Here is a 21,867-nt window from a genome sequence, read left to right on the forward strand (position 1 = left end):
AGCAGAGAAATACAGAGACATATTTTGGCAGGGAATCGTGCGTACTTTGAACTCAGAAAAACCCTTCGATCCGGTTGTTCTCTATGGCCACGAGACCTGGACTATGTTGGCAAAGGACCAACGCGCCCTCAGTGTTTTCGAAAGAAAGGTACTGAGGACCATCTATGGCGGAGTGCAGTTGGAAGACGGTGTGTGAATCACGAATTGCAACAGCTGCTAGGAGAACCACCCATCGTACGGACAGCTAAAATCGGACGTCTACGATGGGCTGGGCATTTCATAAGGATGACGGACGACATCCCAGTGAAAATGGTTCTTGAATCAAATCCGACTGGTACAAGAAGAAGAGGAACGCAGCGAGCAAGGTGGATCGATCAAGTGGAGGGTGATCTCCGAAGCGTCCGTGTCTTGAGCGACTGGCGACGAGCAGCCATGGACCGAGTTATGTGGAGACGTATTCTTGATACAACAAAGGACACCCCAGGACTGCTAGGTAAGGTAAGTGAATATCAGAATTAAACAGTAGGTATGATGCTTCAGGATGTAGAAGGCAACATAGAGTACTCTAAATATGTAAGACTGCTTGCAATTGCAACGCGATCAACTCAATTGAGATAAAATTTTTGAGCTTCACATGAGAACTATTGAAGTTTAAACGCTATATGGAATATCTCGCCCGATGACTGGCTAAAGATGGAGATTTGCAAGAATTCGGCGCCCATTTATAATTTCCTCAGAAGGACTGTAATTCGAGCTTTGACGACATATCAAAATTTGAATATTCCTGAAACCGATAGTTATTTGAAATATTCCTCTGTATATCCGTACAATTCCGTAGTCACAGGTAATTTACAAATCTAGTTTACTGACGGTTTGCTGTTTATTTCGGATGATGCTTTTTTTTGTTCTGTATGAAATTTTTAGAAAAGTTATCACGCACCTAGGAATAATACACAGTTTTGGCCACATATATCTAAGGCATACATTTCATTATAACACAACTAATGTTTAGCTTTCAACTAATGTTCAATATTGCCTTGGAAGGTGTGATTCGAAGAGTGAGGATCGACACGAGTGGCACGATCTTCCGAAAGTCCGTACAACTTTTTGGCTTCGCTGACGATATTGATATTGTAACACGTAACCTTGAAAAGATGACGGAAACCTACATCGGACTGAAAGCTGAAGCTAGGCGTATCGGACACGTATTCTGGATACAGCAAAGGACACCCCAGGCCTATAGCTGTTAGGTAAGGTAAGGTAATGTTTAGCTTTATTGCATTACCCAACGAAAAAGCAGACTGAAAAAATGACAGACAAAATAAAAAAAACTAAATACGAAACCTGACGAAGCAAATTCTCAAAGACAGCTCTCAATTCGCATCCTTCTCCGATCCGTGGAAATCGTTCTGCCAATTGAACTACTCTGGGTGTGGCGAAACACAACTCAACAGACTCCGTCCCTGCGGTAGTTACCAGTTATCGAAATTTGGACGTGGGACTACGTTTTTGTTATTTATATAAGGCTTTTCAGAATTCGGAAGATAAAATTTACACCAAAAAAACGAAATGATCCATTTCAGTGCATCCAAAATCATCAAAGATTTTTTTTTTAATATGTTTTCATCGATACTTACAAAAACCTCAAACAAGTTCGGGACGACTTCACGTCTTAACAAGACTAAAAAAGAAATTGGTAAAAAACCACATTCATCAAAAACCTCTGTATATTGCAAATATCCCTAAAATTGTGTTTACTGTAACTACTTCACTGTTGAAATCAACTACAAAAATGGGAAAGTCAAGACCAATTTAATCTAATTTGAATGAAACTTTGAACACGTCTTCAGTACGACAAACCATTTTGCATGGAAAAAGTGTCCGATTCGACTTAATACTGATTCTTAGAATGAGCGAATGCATTTGTTTCTTGCAACTTTATTCAAATCGTTGTAACCCACACACCGTTCCCCAACCCCGCACATAGGGTCAGAAAACTTTTCTGGCCCTAAGAGGCTAATGACCTTAAGATTCAAGCCTCTGTAATCGAAACAAAAAAAAATGTTCTGAAAAAAAAGTTTATGGAAATTGATAGGACACTGTCGGTTAGTCGGTTGACTGAAGTAACAGATTAGAAAAAAGAGTTTCCAGATTTGGAACATTGGAAGAATTTAGTAATCGAAAGTAGCAAACGGGAACCTTTTACGACAAAGCATACACTGGAAAAAATTTGAATTCTTTTTCAAGAATTAGAAAAGTACCAGATGAAATATAAAAACATTTCTTTTTTCTTCATGTAATATTTTTATTTTGAATTTACAAATAACAAATATTTGATGGTAATTTTATTTGTGCAATTAAAAAAAATAAGAGGCTGGAGCTAGAATTTTTTTTGGGTATTTGCGAAGTTTGATGCTTCTGATGAAAAATTGGCATTTAAACATTACACCATGAATTTGCAGATTGAAAGCAATAAACTTGTTCACAGTATACTAGACGTAACCGTTCTCGAGACATTTAAGCATGTAATTTAAATAACGTTGTAATTCGAAAATTTTGACTCTTTCAAAAATTTTGAATTATTCAATATCTAAGAAGAAATTATAAGAAAACAAATTGGAGCTCAACTATACCGGGCTCCAGCTTACGATTCTGAAAATACCACGAATAAAGGTCAAAAACTGAAAAAAAGAACTGTCAACTATTTTTTCAAGCCTCGTTCAATGAGAAAAGCATCATTTCACAACTAGGTTTCTATTGATAAAACATGCTCCTATATGTTTCACACATTAATCAATTCTTTTGATGTAACGGGAAAATAAATTCGATCAATTTTCGTACCAAATTATGTTATGAATCTCGTTAGTAGTTGAAATAACAGAAATTTCTAACAAGCATAAATTAAAAAAGGATATTTGGATACTTTTAGTAAAATTATCTTATAACCTAAAGATGGGGTTCTTACGTTAAGTTTAATATTCGCTTTTTCTCTGGTACTGATCGGGATCAGCTGAAAATGTACAGAGAATTTCAAGATAATAAATTTAGTCATTTGCAAATCATCCTTCAATGTACTTCTTCTGGTAACCTAAAAATAGAATGATCAGTACCAGCGCCGACCAGGTCCGAATGTAGGTCAGGTAGGGAATAGGAAAGATTGTTAGTCCAACACTTGGTGTTACTAGAGGCCATTGAAACACGTCTACACCAGCCGCTACAAGACAGAATGTAAACAATGAATACAGCTGAAAATTTCACCATAAATTAGGGACATATGTACCAACACAATAAAAAAAAAATTTGACCACCGGACTCTCCAGACGCGCGCAAATAAAAAATTCCGGGAACTTTTTGAGCAGACCTCGTATTTACCTTCGATATGCGAGCAATAAATCCTAATAATAATGATTTTGACTGGCTCCCCTAGGTTACCAGATTTGGTAGCTGAAAAGCCAAGAGCCATAGCTCAATTCAGAGATAACATACGAGGTGAAATCGTCGCCATATTGACCGATACGATACTTAGGTCAAAACGATGGAAATCGCCGAACAAAGGGCAAATTTTATACTCAAGGCCAAAGATGACCATTTTCGCGAAATCATTTCCAAAAAAAAGTTGTAACATATCTACTTGAACCAGAATAAATTATAATCGAAAAGAAAAAAAAACGATTATCATGGCTTGATAACGATCACCGTTGACGATAAGTGGCTTTGATCGCTCGATCTGGAATAGTATGGCCCTATCACGTATTTCGCGGTACCGTCTTGATCGACTCTTCGTGGATTATATGTAGTGTTTCCGTGGTGTAGCAAAAGACTGATGAATGAAAATAGAAGAAATGAAAATTTGCGAAAAGATTTCTTTAAAAGCGGGAGTCGAACCTGCAGCGTTTCTCATCCAGGGATATCGTTCTGAAAGTTCTAAGCAAAATTTTTCGTACATGTAACCGCTCGAAACAGTCAGTACGTGGTTCAAGTCTTGCAGTCGTTCATGTCATTGCAGATCTCCACATCGACACCGTGACTAATGTTATTCATAGCAGAAAAACACGTTGTTTTTTCGATGCTGCACACAAACTTATTTATTAGGGAGAGGCTCACGATTGAGATTAATCAACTCGATAGAGAAAACTTCATTATCAGTGGATTCCGAAAAGAAAGAAGAAGAAAACTAATACTCACATTTATTTCCTCATGGGGAAAAATATGTTGTGACCCCTTGACACGTTCATTCTTTCCATTGACGTAGCAAGACGTGAATGTAAAACAGACTAACAACGGAAAATCGTTCATTTGCTCCATTCAAGACCTAACGTGTCTTCCAATAACCTGTTTTATTAAGAGAGTTTATTTTTTTCACTCTACGAAAATCAAGCCCCTTAGCCGCAAGACACTAGGTACGTCAGTGTTTTCTACGATAGGAAAAGTTTTCCATTTGCATTCACCTTTGGTATGCCTGGTGTGCCTTCGTCACGGATGGCAAATGTGAAGAAAATCGGTTTGCTTTTCGTGCGGCTAAACCAAGAGAAACTTTTAGATAAGATTAGTATGTTTATGGACGTTGGTGTTAGCCACAAAGGTGAGGAACGTACACGGTTTAGTGGTGTGATTCCATTTGTTTGCTGTCTTGCAGTGTGAGCCCTTCCGACCAGTTTCTGAACCACTAGGAGAGTCCGAAATGAAATACCCATGTGGATTTCAGTATTTAATTTACCAAAACTAGAATGCTGCAACGAAACTGCAGTTCCGAACTATACTGGAACGTTTGCGATTTCCTCCAGTTTTCAAAGTAATACAGCATAACTTTTCTTGCCCCGGTCGGACGTTATTTTGAATGCAGCTATCATAAAACAGAAGTTGAGGAATTTAGTGCTCCGAACAATAACTGCTACTTCTGAGTTGCTGTTGCAAAAAGTACACATCGTACAGATCTGGTTTACCTCTTTCGAAGGCACATTGCAATATCTCAATATTATGAGTTACGATCAGCTCGTGGAGTACGAAACAGTTTTGCCTGATTGGAGGGGAACGCCTCGGGAACCGAAAAACTGTGACTCACGTTGTGAAACATGGCTAACCTATGAAGCGAAAACCATCTCGATAGAAGCGGGTTTCTCCGAGAAGGATGTAACTTTTACATCATCCCTCGAAGCGGTCAAGTTTGCTAAAGTTCTACAGTTATTGCATGGATGCAAATCTCATAAACTCGTGGAATTACTCACGAACGTGAGTTGAGCTGAATGTTTTGAACGCAGGTGCTGCTACAAATAACCACAAATTAGTATCTGGACTGCCATACCGTAAACCAGCTTCTGTTTGCTGTTGACTGACGCGGTTAAATTCCATTCAAATTTAATCAAAAACAGCAGTGCTCTGAACAGCTTCACCGCACTGTTACCAAGGATAAGAGCAACTTAATTTAATAAAATTTCGTTTTTTGACCCTCAATTAGCTTTCCGTCTTCAAAATTACCTAGAACGTGATGTATTATGCACAATGTTGAATTTACTTACAACCGAGTAAGTCCACAAAACCGAAACGGCTTAAAAACCAGGTCGAGCAGTGGGACAGTATCCGCTTGGTCGGTCGGTCGGTCGCTTGGTAACTTCTCCTAACCCAGAGAGAAATAATCGCATCCGTCAGCGATGACAGGTCTCGTCTGAAAACGGGTCACCACGGAACGGACCCAGCTAGAAAGAATTATCCCTTGCTTTACCGTTCCCAGTGAATGTGTGTCTGTCTTATAACTAAAACTTAATTTATTCTATGTTTGCTAACAAGGCACAGTAAGTACCAGGAGCAGAAAAAGAAAGAAGGTGCGAACCGTTGTTAACATGGATGTTAGTATCCGGCTAGTATATAGTTTGTGGGGGATATACGACATAACCTGGCATGTGCAAAATCATAAAATTTTATTCTTTTATGAAAAGTGAACAAGTGAAAATTGCGGTCGGATCGAAAAATTTTGTACGCACGAATGCTAGTTATTATGCTAGCTTGAGTTCGAACGGCCGTTAGAAACTTCCTCATAGGAAAATTGTTATTCACATACAACTTTTTAAAAGGTCTGTTAAAATTTTACCAACATTGTAAACTGCACTTATTCGTATGTTTTCTGTAGCCTACGTGAATCAACAGTTTCTTGGATATTTCTTACTCTTCAAAACAGTTTTTGAATAAATGTGGGGTCAATCTCAATTTATCTGCTAATTTTATTGGATTTTTTAAATTTCAATAAACAATTTAACTAACTGCTTTCAAGGTATCTACAGTCAACGGATTGCGATATGAACTGATGCAATCGCTTCGGCCCTAAGAAGTAATATTACAGAAAATTCAATGCGAAAAATATGCATAGCGACACGAAAATACGACACAAATGCACCTGTTTTTAATACTGGATCTGAAAGGATTGGCTCGATGGCGTACGCAGAAAACAAAAATATTAAAGTTTCCTCAACTGAATGAGCAAAAAAAGGATGGGTAATGTCAGAGACATAACCGGATTGACGTGAATATGAATAATTTCCTGTAAGTGCAGACGTAATGAACTGACACCACTTGCATATCTTAAAGTCACCAAAACGCATTCAAACCAATACACTTAGTGCTTTTTCTCGAACGCAAAGCAGTTGATTGTTGGATTTAAATGAACTAGTTTGGTGTGAGGGTCACATTGCTAATGGTTCTCCAAATTGTTTATTTTCACTTGCGATGTAACGAATTGACGTACAAATAAAGTTAATACATCAAAACAAAGGTAATTTAATGTACTTTAAGAAAAAAATATCAATACAAATAATTTGTCCTCGTTTCTAATGAAAATCCATACTTTCTTCTTGATTCCTCCCAATAAACACTGTACACACCTCCGGAGCAACTTCCTTGGCACATTTGTTCCGCATTTTGGTCATCTGAGTCGCGTCCCTGTGGTAGCAACTCGCCAAATTTAGACAAAACTTCACGGGACCTTCATGGGCTTTAATAAAAGGTAATACGCGGTTTTTGAGTCATTATTCCTTGTACAGCTTCGAATCCATCGTCTTATTCGTCACGAACACTCTGGTCTTAAACTTAAACTTCGCAGGAACATCTCCTCGTGCCGTCGTCATGTAGATTATGTTTGCTCTTGAGTGGAAACACAACAATAAATGACAATCTTCTTGTACAAAAATACCAACAATTCATTAAATAACATAACAAAAGGAAAATAACCTCTTTTCTCCAATGTTCCCTATGCACCCTGCAGTATGGCTCAACCGGATTTGCTTATTTTCAAGTTTCAATATTATGAACAAATTTTATTTTTTAACGCAAATGAATTTTTCAATATATAGAAGGATCCATCAACTTTTAATAACAATAAGTAAATTTCTGATTCGGTGAATACTTTTGGAGAAATATAGGTTTTTGGAAATGAGTGGCATATCACCAGGATTTACCCTACTTTACCTTATGCATAAAACAAGTATGAGCTTTAGAATCGGATCTAGAACTTTAATTTTGTCTATATGAGTGATAACTTAATTTATTCTACTTTTTTTGCCGATTCTTTATTGCTCTGAAGCCATAACTTTCATGTATTACAGTACAATTATTTTTGTGAGTTATTTTAAAGCTCTGTCTTTTTCAAAAACATACATTTTTGTATATTACGGTGGGTTGGACATTTATGGTATTGGTTCGACGATATCAAAGTAAAAAATCGATCAAATATACATACAAAGTTCTTTCTGGGAAAATAATGTTGTAGAATCCGTAGTTTTGCCCTTCGGTATATCGACTCGTATCGTATTCAAGAATGGTTCGGTTAACAATATTGTATGGCTTGTAACTGCTAACTACACAGTCTTAGCATTACACTACTTCTGGGGAATTTGAACCTTTCTGTTTCAACAGACTTCGCAGCCGATTCTTAGCGTTCAGACTCATTGCATGGCTAGTACTACGATCTTATTGACACAAAGAATCCTTCCAGGTCGGGGTTCGAACATACGACAACTGACTTGTAAGACTAGCGTTCTATGCATTAAACCGCCAACCCCGGGAGAATGAACTGATTTTCACAAACACTTATTAAAAACATATCGTGCAGTCCCATACAAATTTACTGAACGTTATTTGAATACGACTTCCAATTCCGAAAAAACAGGGTGATGAGTGATATTGATATCTTCATACCGTCATTAAAAGCAGCGCTTCAAAAATGGTACAAAAATCTTTTAAGTTTTTGCTCAAAACTATTTCAGTATGAAAGTTATGTTAGATGATGGACAAACAAACCACCTTAGGCTATACACTAAAACCTCAATTTACGCGAACTTAATTTAGGCGACTTTTTAACGCGTTTTGTTTGAAATAATGCATTTTTGCCTTTCTCATATAGAAAGGCTATGCAATCACTGTGAAAATCGACTTTTTAACCGAGGTCCGGAGGGCCTAATGTCATACACTATTCGACTCAGCTCGACGAACTGAGCAAATGCCTGTGTGTGTATGTGTGTGTGTATGTAACAAAAATATGCACTCACTTTTCTCAGAGATGGCTGAACCGATTTTCACAAACAAAGATTCAAATGAAAGGTCTCATAGCCCCATAGCCTGCTATTGAATTTCATTCCGATCCAACTTCCGGTTGCGGAGATTTAGGATGATATGTACCAAAAAAATAAAAAAAATATGCACTCACTTTTTTCAGAGATGGCTGAACCGATTTTCACAAACTAAGATTCAAACAAAAGGTATTATGGTCCCATAGCTTGCTATTGAATTTAATTTTAATGTGACTTCCTGTTCCGGAGTTATATGGTAATATGTGAAAATTTGAGAAAAAATTTACACTCAATTATCTCTCGAACGACTAAACCGATTTAAGATTCAAATGAAAGGTCTTATAATATCCTACAAATTTGTAGAACATTTTATCTGGATCCGACTTCCGGTTCCGGAACTAAAGCGTGATAAGTGGAAAATTACCAATTTTATTAGTATTTTTCCACGAACGATGGTTAAAAACAGGTACAAATCCCATTCCTGTCTGATGAATTCTTCTAGTTTGTAGAGCTTGTTAGTTTGTGGGCATGAAAACTTAATTCGGCACTACTGATCCCCTCTTTTCCTGTTCCGAGAGCACCGAAAGTGGTAATGAGTAATATGAGAAAGGCATCATTACACCACTAGGTGGATTAAAATTGGTTTTTTTATTTAATTTACGCGAAGATCACGTTGAAAAAGGTTTTTGCATAATGAAGGAAATCTTAATTTATATACATATACAAAACAATCTAACATGCTGCAGGGAATTGAATATTGTGAAATGTACATTCATGAATTGTTTAGTTTCAAAGAATCTAAATAAGATCATGGGCATCCAAGAATTATCTGGAAAGCAAATATTGTATATAATCACATTTTTATGACTATTGAGTACTATTTACAAAAAAATGACATACTGTGAAAAGATTTGCTGATCAAAAACCTCCTCGGAAAAGGCCTTAAGGTCTGAGGACAGTTGAGTTTTAAATAGAAAAATGTGTTTATACACAATGAAACGTTTGTGTGTTTGGCAGCCTTGTCGAGCCATTTTTTTTTCTCTCTCCTTTTTCAGAATGCTATCAGGAAACCAAAGCGAAAAAAATGACGGATGCATTGAAACTGACTTTGTTAAACATAAAAATAAAAGACTTTATTTTTATCGCGATAACATATATGTTTTTATGTACTAATCGCATCTAAACTAAATTTCCTAGGCTTTGTCACGGTAGATTTATGATACAAGCCTTCAAATCCGAGATATTCGATGAACAAGTAGAAGTATGTAATTCCGAGCGTTCCAATTTTCAGCAGTTCTTCAGTCAAAAAAAATACAACACGACCGCTAAACTCAATGAATCATTCTGAAAATTTCACAGAATATTCTCTACTAAATTTCGAAGACATTGTCAGGTGGGTTTTTCTATATCCTGCACCGTTTCCAAGAAAATTTAATTTGAAACGGGGAAATAGCAAAAAACCTACCACTTTACGGTACTGTCCTCAGCCCTTAAGGTCTATCACCGTAACCGATGATCCATCCAAAAACTACCTGAAGTTCAGGTCTTAAGATCTACCAGTTTAACAAAGTGCATTAACCACCTTATCGTTCTCGGTCCATATTCGTGATGCAACATGCGATCAATAGGAAAATTTTGATTACACCAGGCCATCCAAAAACTACCTGGAGTTGTAGCTCTACGACTATGAGCAGCATTGAGAAATTATTCATAAACTGCTTCATGTTCGTGTAGATCTTAAAACCTTTTTTCACCGAAGTTCTTGGACGACCGGGAACCTTCATTACGAGTCATTGAAAAGATGCAAAATAAATGAAAATTCATCTGAATTTGGCTCGAAGCTCTTTCAATTGGAAGATTATGAACATTTTGTTTTTTTTTTTGGTTTGTACATTATGTTCATATTTCGTTTCGATTTCGTGTTTTTCCTTCGGCTCATCAGTGCTTAGAACAGTTCAATTTAAACCGCTAAGGATACGCAAAAGTCACACAATTTTTGTGACGCTTTAAGAATTTTTCACTAGGTGCCATAACCTATCTGACGTAAATTTGGGTCTGCTTAGTTAGCAACATGGAATCGTACCAAATCAAACATAAACGGCAATGTAGATGAGTATGCTATATTCATCATCAAAGCCATTTGTGCAAGAACCTCATCTCAATATTTCATTTTACGAATAGGAAGTCTTAACCTGGGCCTCAAATCGCTCCGAAAATTATACCCATGTTTTATGCTTGTTTTTGCAGACAAAAGACAACTTCAAAGAAAACATTAATGAGTATTTCTACGATGATAACAGTTCAAATAATTGTAGTTTGAGAACACTAGTGTATCACAAACATAGCATAGGTTCTCAACGTTTTCCGCAAACACTGAAACGGCTCAATGCTTTTCCTTGTCGAGGTGGTCGGTACTCGCATTAGACTACGACAAATGTACCGACATGAATCATCGCCCGAACAAAGCACGTGTAGCAGCGAGCTCATGTCCGGGTTATGTAGGCTTTCTGTGAGATGTTTTCCGTCTCTTGATAGCAGAGATTCTGTTTGCTAGGTCTACTACCAACACCAGACAGCAAGGCAAAATCAATAACGGAAAGTTATAGTCACATAGCTATCCCACCGGATTTACCGTAATATGCGTTATTTATTCTCCAACAAGCACCATCAGATATGCTGAAGGACCAATCCGCCTGTCGATGATGATGCCAACCGGGAGACGGGTGAAGGCGGAAGTGTCTACGTTTTTTTTTTATATAACAACCCGAAGGCGATTGAAATATTTCCAGTGGCTGCAGCGCAGAAAGGGTCGTCACGGTGTGCTGATTTTCATATAATGGTACCATTTGTGAAAAGTTCGCATTTCTTCTGGTATCAGCTGGATTTGGGCGACACTCCAGTCATTGCATTCTACGATGATTGTTGATTTTCAATTTGGTACCGTTCCAACCAGGATAACAGTATCCTTTTTAACTCGTCTCATCTGTTATCATTGAAAGTTCATCACTGAAATAGAACTTTTGCAGAAGCATTCAACCTTTTCGATAAAGATATGCACCGTTATGTAGAACTGAAACGAAATTATCTTTTTCAAACATTTTCTCTCATACTTATGGTATTTTTCATCTAAAAATTATATTCCGCCATACATCCGAGATTTCATAGCAATCCATCTTCCCCTTCCATTCGATATAGAACAGAAATGATTCTACGAAACACAATCTCGAACCAAACAAAAAACCTCAATCAATAACCGTTTGGAAGCTGCGACTGTGACGGGTAAACATTTCCGGGAACATTTGCCATGCTCTGTTTGCGAGCTACGCCATAATGCGCCAGCTAGGCAAACAAGTTGGTTGCCACCATTTTGGCTTTAAGTAACAGAGAAAACCTTCTCAATCAGAACCAATGCGATGTTGTTCTTCCAACTGAACCACATATTTAATGTGTATATGCGTAAGAAATCGTTCTCTATGTATATCAGAGACTGACTGGCATTGTACCAGTATTAAACTTATTATTATTATTATATCGTTTATTTATACCCGGTTTTAACCTAGTTACGGTCGTTCACCGGGTTATATTAAACTTGAGATAATGTCAAATCCCATTACGATCCATTCTCTAAGCTATTAAAATACTTGTATTGAATTTTATGAATTATTCGACGCGGACTCGCCTGAGGGCGCCATGCTCCTAAAAAAGGATGCTGCCAATGATTTTTTCGGGAAATGTGAGAGCTGGGTATCTTGTCAATATGATGTCTTTGATAACATTAAAATGTTCGAATGATTTCTGATTTTTTTTTTAATTTTAAATTTTATTTCTGGAGCAGGGAAAAGCCCACATGAGATAAGTTATTATCAATCTAACACTATGTCCACAGTAGGCATAGAACCTCCTCATCTTTTGTACCAACAGATTACAGAATATCCAAATGATAAATTTCATATTACTAACTAACATATTGCATATCATTAACTATTATAACTACATAGCTAAGTACTTAGAACTAACGATAAACTTCCTAAGACATAGTGTTCGACTAATCAATTTCCTGATAGTATCACGAGTTAGATAAAAGTCGAACTGACTTGAACAGCGATTGAACACTCGACACATACTGACAAATGGCTCGTTGTGGCCATAGTTGGTTCTGGCGGCAGGAATGCGTAGGAAAGGATGAGTTCGAAGACAACGACGACGTATATCAAAATCTAGCAAACGTAACAGCTCCGAGCAATCAATTCATGACTGGAGAAGATCAGCAATGAAAACTGCCTTGAACACATTTCTGCGAACGGACAGTAGATCGAGATCTATGAGCTTGTAGCGATCTTGGTAACTCGGAAGATTTTGGGGGCCTCTCCATGGTAGTTGGCGAAGCGCAAAACGAATAAATTTATGTTGAATATTTTCTATGCGTTGAATGTCGTTTTGATAGTAGGGTGACCAAACCACAGCTGCATATTCTAGTGTAGAACGGACCAAAGCACAATATAATGCTTTGTTTGTTTCGAGGCTTTATTGATGGTATATTCAATGAGCTGTTTGTAATTCATTTTCGAATCCAAGATAACTCTTAAGTCTTTAATACACGATTCTCGTCAAGAACAGTTTGTAAGTTCGTGTAGTAGAATTCAATCATAGAATGTTTGCGAGTGAATGAAATAACAGAACATTTTGAAGCATTAACGGTCATTCGGTTTACTCTACACCAATTTGTAAAAATGTAAATGGAGACAGCCAATTAAGAAAAGGTCCATTGAATCCAAGTCTACTCAATTTCGAAATTGTGATCCGGTGATTGATCTTGTCGAAAGCAGCAGAGAAATCAGTATATATAGCATCTACTTGCAGTCGCGCTTACAGGGATTTTATGATAAATGAAGTGTAAGATACGAGATTTGTAGTAATTCGAATTTCTGACCATCCTCACATGACATAAATCGTAAGATGGCTAAACTTTACAAGAATGATTTAAATATGTGTTAAACTTACCTCGCCTTTCAAGCAGAGGTGTAAATTTACATGTTTCAGCACTTGAGAATATGTCAAAGTTAATCAATTTCTCATCAGATTGTAAGCATTATTTCTCATTTCGAATATTAGATACATTTATTTTAATTGAACACCAATGTAATATTACTAAAACAAACAAAAATTGGAGAATATCGGGAAGAATTCCATCGGATGTCAACTACAATATCTATTTTTTGTTTATATTGATTCAAATAATAAACAAAAGCATGCTTCAACGTTTATATCACATATTTTTGTCGGTTACGTCACTTGTATGATTATATCTCCGAAACTTGAAATGGTCTTCAAAATCGACTCACAGCCCCACAGCACTCACTTGAACGAGTCAAAAATTTTGATACCGGTTAATCAATATACAACTGAGCGGTAATGAGTTTTGACGTATACGTCACTTATGCCATTAGTCGTCGAAAGCCTTTTCGTCGAAAACCATTTCATCGAGAGGGTAATTTCTCCGAATCACATTTTGTCGAACGGGTCATTTCGCCTTAAGCTGTTTGGCCGATTTTTAAGAATAGTTCATGATCCTAAGAACAGAATTTCCAAGAAAACTTGCCTCCAATTCTCTAGTCTCAACGTCGCTTTTTCCAAATTTTTTTTTTCTGAGATTACAACGTTTCATGCATTTCATGTCATTGGCATCCAAAAAAAATTTCGATTTTTTTTTATTACACCAGATCCGGACGCTTCATGCATTTCTGAGATGCCCGCCGCTGTGATGGCTTCGAAGTCTCACTTTTGGCGAAATGTCCCTTTCGATAAAATGTATCTTTGGGCGAAATGACCATTTCGGTGTATTGACACTTTCGGCGAATTGTCCGATTTGGCGAAACGACTTTCGAAGAAATAGCATTCGATGAAACGGCTTTCAGCGAAATGATACGCTCCCTATGGTTGCACTTGAACCGACTACCGGAGTCCATTGCAAATAATTCATGTTTTTAGGTGATTGCTAACGTCGAGCTCTGTTCATCGTAGTCATCGATATTTTTGTACATCTCGAACCGTTGGACTCTTTTCGCTACAAAAACTGTTTTTGATTATATCCAACTTTAATTACTTCAATAATATTTAGCTTTCAGTGTGATAAAACTTTGATACAATGATGAATACAGTCGACTTAGTGAAATGCTTTCGAGACGAAACGGGATGAAAAAATAGTTAAGTTAAAAATTTCTTTACGTTTCGTCTTTGACTCGTCAGTGCAGAGCAGTTCAAATTGAGCTGCCTAAAGCAAAACTCGGCAGTTCAATTTGAACCGCTAAGCAGACGTAAAGTTTTTGCTCATTTTTTAGTGCTATTTTTGATAACATTCGAAAAATCCTCCGAATTTTTTAGCCATTTTAGCTGTTTTTGGTTTTTTCAAAATTTCCATCGAAAATCTCCTAAAACCCCTAAAAGGCGAGAGAGTAATGTCAGAGACATAACTGGATGACGTGAGTATGAAGAATATTATTCCAAATATTGATAACCAGTTGGGTGTACCAGTTGTTTGCTTGTGTGAATTTAGCACACTTTCAATATGTCACTTACATAATTCAAACATTTTGGGCATCTAGGATTTTCATTTCTAAGTTGTTATTTAATATGACAATAATTTCAATAACCTAATTGTCAAACATGTCTCGAAAATACCAATTGAATAACGGTTTGAAAGAATATCCAGAAACCGAACTTAAGAATTGTAAAATATAAATTGTTGATATCCAGCCGCCAAGCGTGTGCAAAAAGTATCTGTAATTCCTTCGAAAATTCATGAGATGGGTAAAATACTATTCACTTAGATACTTCATGAAATGTAAAGTCCCGGGACTCTAACAGAATCTACGTGAATAGTTTTAAACCGTGTATATTTTTGTTGAGAACAAGCCTCTAGATGGCTCTCTACAAAATTTCATGACAATCTATCCAATAGTGTTTGAATAACAGCTGATCGTGTCAGACGAGTTCTAGTTTTCATCAAGCTATGGAAAAAGATGAGTTTCGTATCCTGATAAAACATAAACGGTGAAATTAAATGATTTGTGGAACGCATCATCATCCCCCGTATTCCCCAGACCTGGCCCCTAGCGACTATTATCTATTTCTAAACCTGAAATGGTTTCTACAGTGAAAGATATTTTCGCAGAAATAGGCTTCCATTTCGCAGAAATAGACTTCCATTTCGCAGAAATGGAACCTATTTTGAAGGCCTTGACAAATCTTTTTTACCTTTTTTTATATATAAAAAAATAGGTATAGAATTCGCTTAAACATTAGAAAAATTGTCCGAGGCCCGGAGGGCCGAATGTCATATACCAATCGATTCAGCTCGACGAACGGAGCAAATGTCCGTGTGTGTGTCTGTATGTGTGTTGTCAACAAAGAGGTTGAGATCTCAGAGATGGCTGGACCGATTTTGATCAAACTAGTCGCAAATGAAAGGTCTCCCCGTCACCCAGAACGCTATTGAATGGTTTTGAGATCGGAAGTTTACTTTTTGAGTTATACGAAGTTTTATGTCAAAATTTTCAGTTTTTTTACAATGACTGTCACAATTGACCTTTAAAACGGAATATGTGTTAAGTCTTGAATTTCGCTCGAAAATAGCTATCCAAAAAAACAACGGATTGTTAAAATCGGTCCACGAGATATCGACATTTTTGTGTAAGCGGCTTTTCTCTCTATTCCATCAGTATGAGTTTTGAGCGCTGTATGACAAAGCAATGCTTGGGAGCTACGTGAAACAAGATTTTTTATACTGTTATATCCCATTGTTCCTAAGTACCAAAAAGAGTGTGTTTCGCATCCTTTTTCATGACATTTTGCCTCGGACCGATTTTAGCACGGTTCGTTTTTGGCAACATAATCGTTCGAATATGACATATGTAAACCAGATGATAGCAGCATTTTTGAGTTGAAAGCAATTCCATAATTATATTGATTTAAACTACTTACAGCAATAAATGCTGGAAGAACATAACACCCATATACCATTCGAATCAGTTCGTCGAGATCAGCAAATGCATGTGGGACAAATAATTTCACTCAATTTTCTCGGAGATGACTCAACTGTTTTCTAAAAACTCAGATTCGTATGAAAAGTCGTATGCTCCCAAACAGGGTTGCTGAATTATGTTTGGATCCTACTTCTGGTTCCGGAACTACAGGATGATATAGTCTTAAATTCAAAGGAAAAGTTTTATGATCCTATCACACACCTTGCTTTTCAGTCCGATTTTTCGGTTTAGGGTACTCGAGGTGATTAATATAAAAATGATTTTTCACATTAATTATTAACTGTAGCTTGATACGCTCAACTCTAGAGTATGCATCATTTTTACCTTCGAGACATTCAACGCCTTGAATCAATCCAACGCGAATTCGTCCGTTTTGAACTTCGTCGTCTTTCGTGGACCTTCCGAGCTACGAAGATCGTTGCAAGCTGATTAACCTAGATTTGCTCTCTGTTCGAAATGACGTCTGCAAGGTCATTTTTGTCACTGATTTCGTATAGACTGTTAAGATCTTCTACAATTGTTACACTTAGATAGTCATCGCCGTACTCTTCGTTTCCAATCATTTCTTAGAATACTTAGTTATCTGTCTCGATAGTTTCTAGTAGCTAGAATACTATATTTAGTATTAGTTTTCTCTCATCATTGTATAACTTCTAAGTTTTAGTTTTAAGTTATTATATATCATGTATTATTTGGATCATTCTAATCTGTTGATGCAAAAAATGAGGAGGTTTTATGCCTGTTGGAGAGAAAGTTTTGACTAAACTAGCTCCACTGGGCTTTTCCCTGCTCCACAATTACAGAATGATTAATTTTTAAAATTCAAACGGATATAGAAGATGACAATCCCGAAAAGCTTTAAAGTTGGACTCAAAACTATTGCAATTTATTCGTCATATGGCCATACGAATCGGTTTGGGTTATACTGGTTCCTAAATACCGGCTCTGGAAGTACCTTAAATAATCGTAAACTCATTGTACCGTAAACCGATTGTCACACTTTTAGATTCAAATTCGATCCGATTTGCAGTCTCGCCATTACAGAGCAATGAGTGATTAAAATCTCAAATTGACGCTTAGAACGACGGTCATTAAAATAATGAAATGAGAACTAAAACACCGAAGAATATTCATGCAAAAACACATGCGGTTTGATAAGAAAAAAGGTATCATCTCACTGCTAGGTGGATTAAGCAGGTTTTTTTTTCAAAGGGGCATCAAGATGTTGGAGGACCGATGGGCCAAGTGTGTCGCTCTAGATGGAGATTATACTGAGGAATGAAATAGATTTTCACGGAAAAAACGACTTTTTCTTTGACAGGCTCGGAACTTCACACTCCATGTAGTACTGATATGATATGCACTTTACAAACTAGATATTTTTAGTGAACATCTTACAAGCCAGTTGTAACTCCATATAAAAAGAATCTTGCTTGAATATTATTCAGTTCTTCTATGAAATGGTGCATAGTTGAAATCAGCTAGGTGAAGTATTTTCATCATACCAAAGGTTTTGATATGTAACAGAGAATGAACAATTTCGCAATAGACGAGAAAGTCAATTGTAAGAGTATTTTGGTTATTAATTGAATGACTAAATTGACTATCTTGAACAACATGCTCAAATGTGTCCCCTCATATTAGTTAGTGCCGGTTTCTGTTCAACTACGTTGCCACGATCAACTCTAGAAGAGCAACGATAACAACATGCCATGGAAACTAATTGTGTCGTAGCAATATGTTAGTTATTAGCAGTGATGGACCAGAATACGACCCGGCTCTCATACAGTCTGTGTGCTGAACCTTTTCAAATATACGCATACGAAATCTGAAACACACGCTCGTGTGCTGTGTTGCTACTAGATCGGGAGTCGTATACTTCGAAGAACCAACTCGCGATGCTGGCTCATCTGCTGGCTCATGAGCTGGAATGGGGAGCTAGCTCGTGAGCTGGCTCATGTGCTAGTTCATGTGCTGACTTGAGTGCCAGTTTTTTTTTCTTTATTTAATAATATAATATAATTTTGAAGCACACAGTGTCCGCTCTTGTATTGTCTCTTGTCAGTAGGTGGACTACACAAATAGCACACGCTCATAAGTCTGGTTTGAAAAGCACAGCACACGAGCTTAATAGGCACACACTGCAGGTATAGAGCAGCTCGTGTGCTGAGCTCGGACATCACTGGTTATTAGTAATAAATAAAACGTATTTTTTTTCTGATCCGATATTCGTCACTGAGTACTCGAACAGTTTCACTAGCGAACAAAACATGTCGTAAGCTCACTGCACTCAACCATTGAAAATATGCGTACTTCTGTGTCGGTTTTGCGCGATACACTTTGTGCGATGATTCGTTCAATTCGTGCGGTTGGAACTTTGCTCACTTTATTTTCACCTTAATGCTCGCTCATACCAAACATTTTGAACAACTTAAATTTAGAGTTAGTCGTAGTTATCTCATACTACTGCATATTTGATCATGGATTGCTGAATATATTTTCGATGATATGGAGAAAAAATTATTTTGCTGTAAATACTTCTGCAGGAACGATGGTAATATGAAGGAAGGTGCTATCAGTAAACCAAATTACCCTCCACCCTCGTTGATAGTATTTAGAACGGCTTTCACGGTAGTGCTAAGTTTAATGTGTAATCTATGATGCATCATCAAGGAATTCAAAGTATAAGATAATTTTCCAGTACTTTTCAATTGAAATCTTTGGGTCGCAGTCTCAATAATTCAAACTGTTCTAATTTGGTATAACTGATACAAAATAATAGCTCTAACTTGTTTTCCAAAGTACATTGTTTGATCATACCAGGGTACATCGTCACTTAAAATCATGAATCTTGAAAGCGATTATCATTTAATGACTTCTATTTAAATAATCAACTCAGATGAATATTCAGTGTTTCGCGAGACTTAAAGAGTAGTGCAATTATTCCAAGTACTAACCTAACCGCATCACACTGAAGATCAAATAGTTCCCAAGTGTCGTTGAGTACGGCAACCACCTCAACCGTCCAACGCAACACTACAAACAGCTTCCGCACAATTACAAAACAATATCTTCACGTGAGCATTTTCCTTCTTAGCGGGTGTACCGCTTCCGAGATAATTTGCCCTCCACTTTGTCAAGTTTCGACGTTGCTTCTTCTCTCGTCTGTCGGCGTAATTGTTGGAGGAATAATTATTCACGCTAAAATTTTAATCGCTTCTTGCACAGGCTGCTTTGCTGCGTACGCGATTTCTTCTCTTGTGAACACTTGCAATTATAATTGTGATTTAATTGTCACGTTAGTTGTTTTTCACTTAGGATGTCCTGATCAGCCCACGTCGTAAACTGATGAACAGTACTGGAACACGAGGGTCTGTACGTAAACTGAACGAGCTATGCGAAGTAATATGCTACTTGCATTGCTTCTGCTGTATTTCACTATACTTCGGAACTGGCAACGCTCACAGGTGAATCCCTTATCCTACTGCCGGATCGACAGCCTGGAATTGTATCCTTGGCGCTTGGTGGTAAAACACTACCACATACACTTCTTCACCTTAAGGAACCGGGCTCACGACAACACAGACGAGTGACCGTGAGTGCACTAGAAAACATTCATCCACTTTCACTGCGTATTCGCAGTACAATTATCCAAATGAGGATCAGCAACAGCTTTATCAAAACATCAGTATCATTAAATCCACCGTAAAAATTACACCGTTATTGTGAGGACTTGCTGAGGGTTGCACCGTGTAGCAATTTCCACCCGACTCGGGCTCCTACCGCAATCAGCTGAATCTTAATTTTCAACGAGGGTACTCATTCGCACCCACCACCCTCAACAGTTGTATTTCCGGATTGAATCGACTGTGCACAACCTCCGAATATTTCGTCTTTATAGCTTTACCAGAAAAGCGTACTCGGCTAGAACACGCAGAAATAATTAGTCACCATCATTTTCGGCTTTTCACTTCCTTCCTTCCGAAGGATCCATCTCACTTCAAAGCACACCTTTAGCGTAGCGAACACCCGTCGGAAACCAACACATACGCAGCAAGCGCAGCGGGACAGGTTCCAAGAATGGTTCAAAACTCGAAAGTGGGTGGACGGAAAATTACTTCACTCGCGCCAACAGCGTTCGCACACCACACCACCCCCTACTGGTCCACTCGCTCTCACTCTAGTGTGGTAATCCAGTGCGCTTGTTTAGAGTTACCGCAATATTTTTCCGGACGAACCTAGTGCGAAACGACCATTTTCCACCAATGCTAAACTCCAACTGTTGGCGGTGTGTGCAAGATCCATCCTCGCACATATCCTTTCTCGATTGGTCCGATGATCGAGAGAACCAAGCAGGATAAATTTTATCCGGAATGAGAGAGAGGGTTCTTTTTTTCCACACGCTCCTGCTGATCGGGCATACTAACATACCTACTACGTTGGTTTGGAAAGGATTGCTTTTCTCAATGGGAAATTCAACGGGTAACGGCTGAACAACATGAAGTGTGACACGTCTTTCGAAAATCAAACTGAAACTAGGAATTTTTGCAACTTGAAAAAATATTAGTTTATTTAGAATATTTCATTGGTCCTTATTGTTCCAATGCATCGGTTTAAGAGATTACAGTTTTGGAGAAATTCTAAGGTTAAAGGTAACAATTTTTTACTGGGTACCTGATCTCGGTGCCCATAATCAAAGTTGTTTATATTTTCCAACGCACCTCACAAATGAGCACAGTATGATAATATTGTACTATAAGCGATGGATTCTCCCGATGCCATGCGCACTTCGCCTCTTCTCTCAGCGAACACAGTCACTGCATTGGAAACGAGCCTCATTGATGTTTTCTGTTGTCAATGTTTGTTTATGGATGTGCGTCCTCTAAATCGCTATATGCTGTACATTACTGGTCTCCATCGCTCCACCCGGTGCGCCACCACTGGAAGCCGTTTGTGTAAAGGTGGAAAAGCGTGTCGTCTATAATGTATTGGTGAGATGTTATCCTCCGACGGCTCATCGTAGCAAATGCCGTAGATTACATTTCATTCCGTTCTGCCGCTCTACTTTCAGAATGTGCTGTAAGAGTGCTGCAGTGCAACCTTGCTGCCGTCGGTTATACCGTGTGCCAAAGGGGGAGGAAATCCTTACTCAACAACGGACGGGTCCTTCTAACCATAACCAAGTGGTGGACTTCTCTTACTATGTTTCACCCTGCCTGCCCCTCGGCACTGGGACAGAGTGGGGGCAAATTGAAACATCGAAGCCAGAA

General features: G+C 37.8%; 1 protein-coding gene across 3 annotated transcripts in view; it reads right to left on the bottom strand.

The window, feature by feature from the left end:
• LOC131436607 (uncharacterized) overlaps nt 1–20,886 on the bottom strand; it is a 593,756-nt gene extending 572,870 nt beyond the window's left edge. For all 3 annotated transcript variants that reach the window (XM_058605425.1, XM_058605424.1, XM_058605423.1), the window contains exon 1: nt 19,555–20,886. The gene's annotated coding sequence lies outside the window, so the exon portion shown is untranslated. The remainder of the gene's footprint in view (nt 1–19,554) is intronic.
• Between the last annotated feature and the right edge of the window lie 981 nt (nt 20,887–21,867).

This window comes from Malaya genurostris, chromosome 3 (genome assembly GCF_030247185.1).
Source record: "Malaya genurostris strain Urasoe2022 chromosome 3, Malgen_1.1, whole genome shotgun sequence".
NCBI classification, from domain to species: Eukaryota; Metazoa; Arthropoda; class Insecta; order Diptera; family Culicidae; genus Malaya; species Malaya genurostris.